The 13,800-nt window shown below is 34.6% G+C and overlaps 1 pseudogene; it reads left to right on the top strand.

Annotated features, from left to right (window-relative positions):
- Positions 1 to 7,278: 7,278 nt before the first annotated feature.
- Positions 7,279 to 12,218, top strand: LOC149142666 (cationic amino acid transporter 9, chloroplastic pseudogene; annotated as a pseudogene).
- Positions 12,219 to 13,800: the final 1,582 nt, after the last annotated feature.

The raw sequence follows: 13,800 nt of genomic DNA, 5'->3' as shown, positions 1-13,800 counted from the left end.
CCCCCCCCACCCACCACAAGGCTAACCAAAATAAAGAAGTACGGTTTGTGATCAAATACACCTGCAATGTCCATTAATGATTTAAAATAGAGACCAAATATCATATAGGATTTAGATTACAAAAATCCATCTAGCATCTCAAAGACTGATTCATCCCTAGAATGGCATTTTGACCATGCTGGATGAATTTTAATTAGCTCCAAATCCACTAGGTGATTATTAACTAGATACTCTACAAAAAAAAATGTTGAGGGTCCATACAATTCCTTTCTTCCCAAAAAGTTTTTAGGGAGACGATGAAGTTGACATCCCTTCTGATAACTGTGTATGAGTTTGTAAGAGCCCTTGCCTTTGCCTAATCTAGCCAAATAGTATGATGATTAGAATACAAGCCATACACACTGGGAATGGACAAGGGAAAGGAAAAATAATTGAGGATCAAGTTGGATAACATGTTAGAGGAAAAATGGGAAGAATAAATGGTTTTATGCTCTTTGCTCCAACTCGTAATCAATATTTCTAAAATATTGTTCAGATCTAAATGATGAGAGGACCAATTTTGTAGTAGCCACTCAATCAAGTAGCTTTCTTTCTATAGATATAACATTATTTCCTATAGCATGATGTATAGGGATTATTTGATGAAAAATCCCTCTTGAGGGCTAGCCTTTTATAGGAACCCCCAATAATCCTTGAATTAAAAGAAGGAATGATCATAATTCACCATTAGGTAGGGTTATGTTTACTCTAAGGGCCTTTGAAATGGAAGATTATTTCCCTTTTATAATCTCCAAATTGGTCTCCTCCTAAGCATTATGTAATATGGATTTCCTACCTATTTGGTTGGCCAAGGAAAACTCTAATTCTAAACCACCACAAAGTAGAGGAATTTCCCTTAACTTTTCCCTTGGGAATAGAGCATATGATTTATTATCTTCCTGAGCATAGGGAGAGGAGTATGAGGAGTGTAGAGGGCTTGATAAGGTGGATAAAAGGGACTTCAACGTAGAAATATTCAGAGAAACATGAATAAGAGGGATATGATAATGGGAAAAATAGTAGGGAGATGTAACCCATGGAAAAGGGGAAAGGAGGAAGTGTTGAAACCATAAAAGGAAGGAACTGATTCCAAAGGAGGGTCAGAAGAAAAATAAACCATACCAATCAAAGGGAAGCCATCTTGACAGATATCAAATGGAGACTACTTCGTTGCCACAACCTGTGGAAGATATTTTGAAGAAGACACAAAATCAATTTCTCCATGAATATCTATAGAAATCTTATGTGGGGGAAAGCCAACGTAAAGGGACCTGTGGCCAAGAAATATCATTTAATATGCCCAAATTCATGGCATGTAAAACATATAAAATGGAGCTTATAGTAATAATCATTTTGATGCCATGAAAAACTGTCCATAACTAGCTCCAAATTGACCACTAGGCCACACCTTAAACTGACATCAATTTGAATCCATCCCATCGACTGAACATCCTAACTTTTCCATCCTTCTTCAACATGAAAAATGAACCAAATTTGTTTGCAATGTATTTAAAGATATCCAAATTCCAAAAATCTAGTGGAAACCCAAGAAAAATGGAGCAAACCCTAAGCTCATTGAGGAGCTCCTTGACTTGGTTGAAGGTAATAGTATAGGGTTTTAGTAGATGCCATGTTTGTCCCAATTCTAGCACTAGGATTGAATCTAAGCATAGTTCACTATAAAGTGAAAGAAAAAAATGATCTAACCCCTAACCAGAATATGAAAGGTGGATAGGTATCCAAGGATAGACTCCTAGAAACTAGGAACACGTGACTGAAGCAATGAGTCCTTGAAATATTTCACCCTAAACTTCCCACTAAGATTTTCATGATTAAATCCATAATGTGCTCAATATTTATATCCATTCCAATGAAAATATTCACTGAATCATAGCACATACAAATACATTTTCCCTTACCCATCTATCTCAACAACTCTAGGCTCCTTGGAGCAGAAGGGGTTTCTTTCGGAACTCCAGAGGAGCATAGGGAGGGAAGGGAACCAGACTGTGAACAGAGAGAGGATGTATGAATAGAAAGAGTATGGGCAGAAAGTTGAGGGAGACAAAGGTGATCGATAATACTAGTTTTCCTAAGAGAATAGGAACATGTCATTCTTTTTGAAATCTATGAGAGCTCTAACAAAGCCCCCATATTAACAATTGTAGATATGAAATGCAAGGAAGAGTATTAATCCTGGATACAAATCATTAGGACCCAGGGGGGCTTGATATCATAGTCCACATGTTCCTCCTAGTAACTCAACATTTGGCCATCGATAAGACCACCATAAGTTGCCAGTGCACTAGATAGAGAAACTATATGGACAGGTTGAAGCAATAAATATAAAGAAATGGAAAAAAAAGAAAGGGATGATTGAGCAAGTTGGAAGGTTGTGACCATAAATGAAAAAGAAAAACTCATGAACTCGCAAAAAATTCATTAGAAGAAAAACACATGCCGACATGAGTAAAACTGTTAAGGAGAATTGAAGAAGTGCATTTTCTATCTCGATGATTTTGAAAACAGGGAGTGGGTTGCATTTGTGTTGCCTTGTTTTCATTATTTTCACACACAATGCATTGGTCCTTGGATTCTATCTCATTCCAATTTCCCTATCGGTACGAAGCCCATACTGAGAGCAGTAGATGATAACTCAGGAGGAAGATAAGTCACTGCGTTGTGCATGGTATACCTGCCAAACACAGTTTAACAACTGTGATTTGGTGCAACGACTGCACGTATAAAGATGGTGACCCAGTCTTAAAGGTATCATGCAAATACAATTTTTCAGAAATAGATTGGAAACATCCAAGAGAGAGGGAATATTAATCACTTTTAGAGGTTTATTAGTTTAGAAGGAAGGAATTCAACCAAAATACATTATGATTTTATGTATTAGGTGGTCTGCTCACATATTAAGCATTACAACTTAATGTAGTGACACACAACAAAAGTATGGATTTTGACTATGATTCCATTATTGCAGTGCAGTGAGAATATGATTATTGCCAACGTAGTCTTGTCATCATCCAAGATGAGGTTGCATAATCTTGCCTTGCATATGTGTGTTTTCATTGGATATGCCTTGTTTCTATACCCATCAACTTCTATCCACAATTATTCACTTCATGGAGATGCCACATAAAACCCTGAGAGATTAGATGTATATGTGCTAAGGTTATTTCATTAAGGAAAAAAGTTGGTTCTATTTCCTTCAATAATATAATCCAATTAAATGAATTTGAAATAAATTCACACAAGGATTTTAATATCTTGAAATTGCTAATTTTCAATAGTCAACAAAATAATGCGGAAACATAAAATATAATTAAAATGAACAAGGGAATTACCCAAGATTGTTGTACCTTGCCTTCTATAACTAAATTTCCAATCAATATTGGAAAATACAAATTGAGTTCTGAATCCAAATTTAGTGGATTAAAAACCATAAGCCAAGGTAGCATTAGGTTAAGTGTATGTACTAATGAATTATACAAGTGAGCTTGTTAATTCTAGAGTCCATCCAACATGTGGTTGATAGGGGCAAGGGGCAAGCATGTTGTTGGATAAATAAAATTTGTAGCTTCATGTGGAAGCCTAAAATTTGCAACTTTATATGTCAGCCAATTTTTGTAATTTGGTCGTTGTGCTAGTAAACAAAATTTGCAAGGTTATGTTATGGCAACCACGTGTAACACATGCTGACATAATTTTATTAAGTCACCAAATATGTTGAGGCATAAATGTCTAATCATTTTGGTATGGGAGCTCACATGAGGGATAAGTGGTGATTGAGCATTCCATTATTAATGGCACGCTATGCGTCCACCTTGAACCCTTGACCTCTCTTCTCTCTACCTCATTTTGTCCTCTACCTCATGCAATGGAGAGGAACATCATCCCTTGGAAAATGAAAAGTATTAGGAATCTTGCACTATAGGAGAGAGTTGTGGAAGCACCGTACATCATTTAAAAAGCGCATCAACCTCTGAGGATCATCTCAAATGCAAAAAATAAGTATAGTTGGTCTCAAGGAGCTACATTCTGTATTGGAAATTTCTTTCACTCTATGTTCATCTCTGAGTATCTCTGTTACTTGGGTAATATAAATTTCCTTATATAAAGTTCCTTACAATAGAGTAGGCCACTGAATATATTTTTTTAATCAATTTCACCTCTTTAATCAATTTCAGAGAGGTGAGTTCACTCTAAATTTTGAGATGGCAGTATTTTTTGAGCTAGGGTTCTTGACTTGCAATTGTTTAACTTTGTTAAATTTGACATATTAAGATGTTTTTTTAGTAAATAGTAGTTGTGTTTTTTTGAGAAAATATAGGTGTTTCCATGGTTCTATGTATTCATTAGAGATTTTCCAATGACCCTGAAAATGATGGATGAAAGGCCTTGGCCTGGCGTGTTGCTATGAGCAAGATTTTTGACATTTGGGTTAGTTGAATCAATAGGGTGAGTTCAACTAGTTTGCTTATTCATGCTTTTTCATCTCATTGCTATTCATGCAATTGCATTTGAAATGAAGAATCTTCTAGGTGTCTAGAAAAGGAAGGAGGCTCTTTTGCATGCATAACATGGTTAGTTGTGGAGTTCCGCTCTCATTCTTCTTAGTTTGACAACATTGCAAGAAGATTTGTGACTCTTCTCAAGTGGTTCTTCTATAATTGTGTTTACCAGTTGCTCGTTAAGACATGCCAGCCAGCAAGCCATCCAACCATCCATTTCCAGAAATCCAGTCAAAAAGCCATATATAAAGCCCCCTTTCAGTGCCTTTTTTCAAGCATGGAAGGATTGGATTTCCCTTTCCATTACATATAATATCAAACATTATTACCCTTACTACTAAAAATTCATATTTGTTTTAAATTCATATCTTGACTTATTAGCATTTACTCCATTATTTTTTATTATTCAGTTTTAGTGATCACATTTTATACCCTAAAATTGAGATGCTTCCTATATATCCCTCATACCCAGAAGTTTGAATGCCAGTTTCTGAATGACTTACCTAGAATATCTCTAGTCTCATAGGTATCTTGACATGTTTCTTCTCTTTCGGTCATATTTGAAATTTACCCTTTTCATTATTTTTTGGTCCTATTTGAACTTTAACTTTTTCATTCCTTTTGATCCTATTTGAACTTTACTTTTTTCATTCTGTAATTGATAAAAAATAAATAAATAAATTTGAAAATTTAGTTGAAGGAAATCCCCAATTAGGCATTGCATGTCTAAAAAATCTGCAAATGATAACAATAAGGAATGAAACATGTTTTAACAATATCCAAACAATACTAGTAAATAAATAAAATAAAATATGATTAAATATGAAAATAATCCTGAGCAGGAGTTTCGTTTCGTGACTAAGAAATATGTCATCAATAACAAGAGTTTCTGCAGTCAATAACGTGTAACAATAAAGAATGAAAAAAATGATTAAATGATTAAATTTAAATATCAGGGAAAAAATTTTGATATTTGGTTATAGACCATTATAGAATCTCTTGATTGAGACAAAGCTCCTACCCCCAAGTGTTTTTTTTTTTATGGATTCAGATGGGTGGAATGTTTTGTATGTCGGTATCTTACCATTCATGTGATTACTTTATTTACTTTAGTATTGGATATGTTGCCTCATCTGGAATTATGTGTTAGTATGATGCTATCTGTATTCATGTGATTCATTCCATTCTTCTACATGTGAATGAGTACGATATCAAATGAATCTAATGGCAATATTCATTATGTTAGGGAATAAACCCGTAATATTATATAAAGCCTATAATTGACATGGAAAATAGTGTTAGCTACTTACAGATCATTAGGTATAATGTAAGTAATGGAATAGTCTATGAGGCTAGATACTCAATGAGGCTAGATTGCATTTTGTCTATTGCTTAGAAGTTATCTTATTATGGAACTGATGGAATATTACTATGCACGTGGATAAATGATTTAATATCTTTTATATAGTCTATGCATGCATATGGAAACTAGGCATGAGATATAGATGCATGCAAAACTATTAGGATTTAACTTTTATATAATCCAATAGACGAGGATTTTGTTACCATGCATGTCATGAGAGGTTTGATGGATGCATGTTATAGCTTCTTCTTTCCTTCCAACTGTAGTTGTGTTATAGAAATCATTCGATGAAGATGACGTAATGTGTCTGTGGTATACAACTCCTTCTTGAAGGTGATATAACAGTCCGACTAGGGGAAAGGAACATGGAACCTTAACTATGTCTAAGAAAATTTTAAAATTTTTAAGGGATTTGGGCTTATTTTCCGGATAGGCCATGGAGTTTGGTTACAAATGGTATCATAGCAAGTTCAAACCCAGTGGCCTACAGGCCAATACGCCTCCATAGGGTATGGACAAGTTTAAGTCTTAACTTGGCCCCACTACCACAAACTTAATAAGGAGACTAAGTGTAAGTCTAGACTCCTTAAGGTTTAATCTAAATATTAAAACCATTAACAATATAATTGTAAAGTAAGCTTGGAGGAACCCATAAAATGATATGACTGGCGGTCAAAATAAACCAATACATATATATACGAGAGGAGTTAAATATTTGGAATTTTAATTGTATTATAGATCGTATGTCAAGATCAATGAGTTAGTATGCCTAATATTTAGAGGAAACTTTCTCAAACATATGTCATTGGACTCTATATTATACTACATTGGGTATATGGTTTAAATGAAGATATGAGCTGAGATGTCTCATCCTCACGGAAGTGGCGCAAGATGCTAGAAAACCTAATTTTTGTAATAACAAATACGAATTGTCTGACAACCATAGTCCCAGCATATATAAGTGTATTTGTGCTATACTTTGCATATTCTAGTGCAGTGACATAATTGGTTGCAAGAAGCACTATTCGCTGAGAATACTAAGATATTTATGTTTATAAGGAGATGGTAGTGTAGATTGTGAGTTAATCTTGCCATTAATAACATAATAGAGAGAAATCTGGCCAACCTTAAAAAAACCTCAAAGAAGCCCATGTACCTGTTTTCTCTGACCAAAATGATGCAATAAGGTCTTCCTTGCTTTGGTCACATGTGAGGACATCTAATATCCTTATGGGAAATAAAGTATCTTTATCTCTACCTCGTATAATAATGAACTGTGCATACATTAGATATGGTTAAATAAGTTAGAATATCCCATATTATTCACGCATGGGCACGCACTGTTGTGGGAGTACGATGGAGAATGATGAGCAGCCTTGGTAGGTATATTGGATACAAATTCAAATCCAATAGCAAGGAACTAATGCCATCGAATCATTCATCATGACCCTTGCCACGTTGACAACTAGGCTGACATGGAATCCATGTTGGAAACCCACGTTGTTCTTCATTTCTTCCTCCCCATGCTGAATCGAAGGAATACAAGAATCTTTTGAAATAAACCACAATGACTAACCTATATCTTGGCATGTGCATACAAGATACCAGTATCCAGGGGATGAAGTAATGAAATTTTTATTGGTTGTGCGAAGTGATAGCGTTAATCGAGGTGTTGTTTTAACCCTACGTTAATTTTCAATGAAGTTATAAATTGTTGTTTAATCTCCATGGCATGAAAGATACGTTATTCGATTCAGTAACATCACCCTTTAAAATCACAAAAAGATAAATTTCCCTTAAAATGTAACACTCTTTTAGCATGTTGATTGTCGAGCTAAAGTCGATTGGAAATTTTAGCCTATAAAAAAGCATGTGAAGAGGCCCGCATGAGACATTGGGAAAAGTTGTCATGAATCACAGTAAGATTCTACCAACCGCGAGTTATCACTAAGGAGGAAAGTAATTAGGATAAGCGACTATTCTTTCCCTTATCTGCTGGCTTTCATACTGAAGAAAAAAATGTACTAAATAAATAAGGAAACTTTTCCCAACACGAAACCTTGGATGATTGCGGTTTCTAATTGCACTGTGGAGAGGTAGGAAAAGTTGGATTCCATTTCTTTTATGCTGTTTACCATGGGATAAAATCATACAATGGTTACAAAACGTTGGTAAAAACATTAGCTATCTCAGTATATGAGTAAAATCAAACGATAGATTTCTTTTCTAGAAAAAGCTTTAATGTTGTTTCTTTCATTAGATGGGGTATCTATCCGGTGGTTGTACATGAGGATTAGCTGAGGATAAATATTACCATATATTGTTATCTTATCTTTAAGTAATGAATAGATAAGAATGGGATTGAGACCAGAATTAATATGGAAAGAACATAAAGCCTTTATTCCCGAGGAAGCCTCACTCTCACCTCAATGGTCGTTACTATTACAACTACCTTTTACAGTGTGCCACATGATCACAAAACCAATAATGGAATTTCGTGTACTCTTCAAAAATGTAACCTTCCTTTGAAATGCCTAGATTCTCATTTTTGCAATTCGTAAACCCCCCTCTATTCGTTAGTCTCTCATGATATAGAAGAGATTTTGTTGATCATTTTCTAAAGGGCCAAATCTATATGAGCATTCCACTGAATTTAAGTAATAAAAAACAATGGGAGACACCAGTTGTTTGAACAAGTCCTAGAATGGATCAGGTGGAAAAATCCTCTGTATTTGAAGGAAACAAATTATGAGGGTTTTTTAGAGGAGAAAAATTGGCAAATAATCCCTACCTGGATGGTGCGTTTTGTAAGGTCGTTTATCTGGGTTTCTTTTATGTGGTTAAAGTGCAATCAGAGACATGAGGTCTTTGGAAATTCTATGGTTAGGAAGCCCCTTTTTGTACACATTGTTGGCTTCACTGGGTGATATGAGCAAACTAAAGAAGTTTGAATTCAAGATAATTGTCGGCTTCTACTGAGGCAGTTAAGGGACTTGAGAGTATTTGATTGTCTGTTACGCAAGCTTCCTTTATAAATGTTTGTAAGCTTGCAAAGCTTCGAAGGTTAGACATTGACTAGGGCAAAGAAATAGAGTTGTCACCAAGAATTGAAACTTGGGTATCTTTGGAAGTGTTGTGGGCATCTCCATGTGTAAGAGCGAAAAATCTAAGAAACTTAGTGTAGCTAACAAAGCTTGGACTACTTGATGTTCATCAATGTTGTAAGATGGAACGTCAGAGGGTGTTGCACATTGTATATCAATGGGGTGGAATATTAGAACTACAACAATGACCAGAGGAGCTTAATACATGAAAGGTAACTTATAGATTCATCAGGGCGAAGGTTATATATCAAAATCAATATTGAATTCTTATCACTTACATAATCATGTATATGTAATAAAACGCAATAATAAATGAGATCTTCATGAACGTTATTCTTAATATTATAGAAGTTGTTGTTCCGTTTTGTTCTCTACATGTATACAAATTTGGTGTACAGTTATAGTTATAAATAATACGATGGAATACTCTATATAATCTATAAATACTTGACAAGACCTCAGAATGAATGAATGTTTAATTGGACAACATAGAAAGTTGTTAAATATTCAATTTTTGGAGGGAGTTTGTTTGGATTTTGCAACCAGGTAAGCTATTTGACTTAGCTTCCACTTGAAAGCTACATAGAGGATAATGAATGTTGATAGCATTCCAAGAAATGTATAATCTCCATGCCATTAAAAGTACCTAAAGCAAAGAGGTTGCTTTGGTTCATTTACTATTGTTGGATAATGAATTAATGTTGGTTACCATGACCCTATACATGCCCTCTTTGTCCAAATTTTAGAACAAATCAGATAATTAAATTTAAAGAAAAATTGGAATGTATTATTTTTAACAACATTTCTAGGATGAGCGTGGTGATATTGAGACCCTCTCTAGACAAACCTTCTTGATGCTTTGAGGTATTCCTTTGGCAATCTTGCTTCTATCAAAATTTGTTTAGACCTAAACAATTTGATCACCAACCTTAAGTCCTGAGAAGATTTTTTCCATCCAATGATTCTCCAATTCATAATTATTTTCAAGTCCATATTAACATCTCAACAATGTTATTACCCTTGGACAAGAATGGAAATTTATTGTAGTGAAAGAAACTGTCTGTGGTACTACCTTAAATTATTATATACCATTTGAATTATGTAGTTATATCCAAGATGGTGTAAAGGAATTGGCTATTAGAGGAGCACAATACAATAGTACCATGAATATATATAGGAGTAAAACCTGTTTAAACCGGTTAAAATTATGACCAATTACTAAGACACCATGTTGTTGATTATTTAAAATTGTCCATACTCTTTGATTATATATGAAGCTACAATAATCATGGATTATTTACTGTAGTAATCTTGGAATCAAAAACCTTGAAATGGTGTAGCTCTTTTGAATCCAGTAAAAGAAGTTTGGAACCACTTGTACGGTTTGATTCGATTTAACCTAAACATAGTTGTTATAGGTGATCTATGACTGATATGCCACAATCACATTTGTTTTACCTCCTTTGCCTAAAAACATTCCAACATTACGGCATTTCAACGTATTCTCGTTGCTTAAACATGTGTTATTTTTTAATATTGGTGGAGGTCACATTTTTTCTTTATGCTCACCTTTCTAGAAACTGTGTACACAGCAACCGACCTAGAGATGGCATAAAGAAATTGGAGGTAAATTGCATAGAGTTATATTTTCACAAAAATGGTTTGACCATGTGTGGTAAGTTAGTTGGAAAAGATAAAGTTGGCTAGAATGTAATAATCCTTACCATCATATGAAAGGTTTTAATAACTAAGTTATGGTTAGAAAATTATATACCATAATATGCCCTTTTGTAAATAAACATGATTATGGATAAGAAACCATATACACATACATTGTTAACATTAATGTAAATGAACATATATCGTCAGGATAGTGACAATTAGTTTCATACTAGCTAGAGCAGCTTGTGTGCTTAATGCATTCTGCTATGCAAAACTCTCATCGTGTTTTCCTGTACTTGTTGGAAGAGCATATATATATGCATATTCATCTTCCAATGAGCTAACTGCATTTCTCATTTTTTGTCAACTGATGCTTGACTAACATATGGGTCATGCTAGCATAGCATGTAGCTTGGCAGGTGATTTGTTGACAGTTTTGGAACTCTTCCCTTTTATAAAGAATCATCTCCCAAAATGGCTTGGATCTAGCGGCATAGAGCTTTTTGGGGGCTTTTTCTCAATCAATGTTTTGGCTCCAATATTGCTGATAGTGTTAACCCTTGTGCTGTGTCAAGGTGTAAGGGAGTTGTCCATTTTGAGTGACATCATGACTATGATGAAGATTGTGATCGTTCTGCAGGTAATTATTAATGATTCTTTTGAAGTTGATGTGTCAAATTAGACTCCTTTTACTCCAAATGAATTCAAAGAAGTTGTTGTAGGTGAAACAATGGTGTTTTTTAGCCTATGTTGGATTTGATGTAGTCACTAATTTTGCTGAAGAATGAAGAAAACCAAAGGTATCACAAATGTATGATTTTTCCAATCACTTCTATGTGTTGCTATATAATTACATTGTTTTGCAGTGAAGGACCATACAATTATTTCAGATTTGTCTAGATTCACTTGCAGTTTTTTTGGAGATCATAAAATTGGCTACAAACAATGTTGCTTCATTAATTGTGATATTCTTTCAGCGTTTTACTCTACAATACATTCATGAAATTTTATCCAATCATCTGTTGTATTGATTTGAATACTTTACTTTAGAGGGACTTTCCAATAGGCATAATGGTCAGCCTACTTGCTTGTGTAGCCTTGTACATTGGTGTTTGGTAAGTGATAAAAGGCATGGTTCCATACAAATCATTAGGTGGAGATGCACCTTTGGCTGAAGCATTTTCTGCCAAGGTCGTAAAATTCAGGGTCATCTTTATCAGTGTGGGTGTTGTTGTTGTTTTCACTACCACAATTCTAGTTGGATTATATGATTAGTCATGATTGTACCTTGGCCTTGGAGGGGATGATTTATTACCATAATTTTTTTGCAAAGATTCACCCAAAAAAAATCACACCCTGATTCATGCACAAGTCTGGGTGGGCTCTGTTGCTGGAATAATGGCAGCTTTATTTAATGTCAAAGAACTTTCTCATATTTTCTCAGTTGGTACACTGACAGGATACTCATATATTGTCATAGAGAGTTGGTATATTGTTATCATAAGCTTGGTTGAATGGTCATCAAGATAAACATGTCATGGAAAGAATCATGCTAAAATCTACACATAATAATGAGGCATATGAATCTTCCATGTTAGCACATGGGGTACAATATTATAGCCTTGTAACAATATTATAGCTATCATTTGGTTCCTGATAGATGTCAAGCATCCATGGCATTAAAGAGTCTTGAGTTTAAAGGATTGTTGGAATTGTCTTGCAACTCATGGTGAATCTCGATATTGGTCTTGGGTTCGTTAGACAACTTATATAGAAATCATTAAATATGTTTGCTACCCCAATACATTTCAAGGGGGAGTATGCATGAAGAAGGGAAGAACATGATTGACACAATGATCATGTTGGTAAAGTATAGTGGGGAGTTGTTAAGTTGTTGAAGCATAAAAATGGAAATAGTATATCACCCTAGATGAATTATTTAAAAATCATTTACACTTGACAAAAAATTCTCCGGTCATAGAAATGAACCAAGCTCATACAAATTCGTTGCCAACTAAGAAGAGTTGTTTTAATTGCTAGAAAAAGATAAACGAATGTTTGGCATGATACTGACATGGTAAAAAATTTGTGGAAATTTTTTTTGTCATGCAAGTGATACCATGGGAATAGTATGATGGGCTATAGCACAGGTGGTACTATGTACATCAGTACATATGATACTCATATGACTACATATGCTACATGTTTGAAATGTGATATGTATATCGGTGTGTATAATACACATTGTGTGCAAGTATGCATGAATACATTGGGTAGATGTCTGGAAGGACAACCAATTGGGTGGTTGCATAGAAGAAGGAAAGTAAGAAGTGGTTCAAGGATGAGTACCCATTGTTAAGTTTGTCATACATACGATTGCGAAGAATATATATGATAAACATATATATTGTTATGTGAAGTAATATGTTATGACATTACAGAAATATTGAGGTGGAAAATATGCTAACAGATGTGTTGTATGCAAAGAAACTACAAGAAGCAGGTGTTCAACAAAGAACACAAAGGCTTGGAAGAATTCTAGAGGTGAACATGCATTGTTCAGATAAAATGGAAAATGTGGAATAGTTTGTTTCGTAATATTAAATAACAGATTATGATATGTATCATAGTTAAACTTCCACATCTATAAATTCTCACAAATGGTTTGAAAATAATGCTAGAGGTAGCTATGAAAGGAGAACGCTCCTTGAGATAGATGTAGATATGGAAGAAGATCACTCTTTGTGACCAATGTAGCTATGAAAGAGGAGCACTCTTGGCGACCAATGTAGATATGGAAGAGGAGCACCCCTTGTGACCAATGTACATCGGAAAAATTGCATCAGATGCCAAAGCCATGAGAGCTGCTGATTCAGAAACCATCTACTTGTGAACGAAGGGATGATGCAGTGGTACACAGAGGATGATGTAAAATTTAAGGGGGGGAGTATGTAACACCCCTCCCTTGTGTGCTAAATTATTGTAAACCTAAACTGAGTTAAAGCTAGGTGTGATATCCTCTCCTATGTGCTAAATTATTGTAAACCTAAGCTAAGTTAAAGCTAGGTGTGATATCCTCCCTTGTGGGCTAAATTATTGTAAATCTAAGATG

This window comes from Pinus tabuliformis, chromosome X (assembly GCF_031772625.1).
Source record: "Pinus tabuliformis cultivar Carrire ecotype Pingquan chromosome X, CPIR1, whole genome shotgun sequence".
Classification (NCBI taxonomy): domain Eukaryota; kingdom Viridiplantae; phylum Streptophyta; class Pinopsida; order Pinales; family Pinaceae; genus Pinus; species Pinus tabuliformis.
This window is presented reverse-complemented; position numbering and strand designations above follow the sequence as displayed.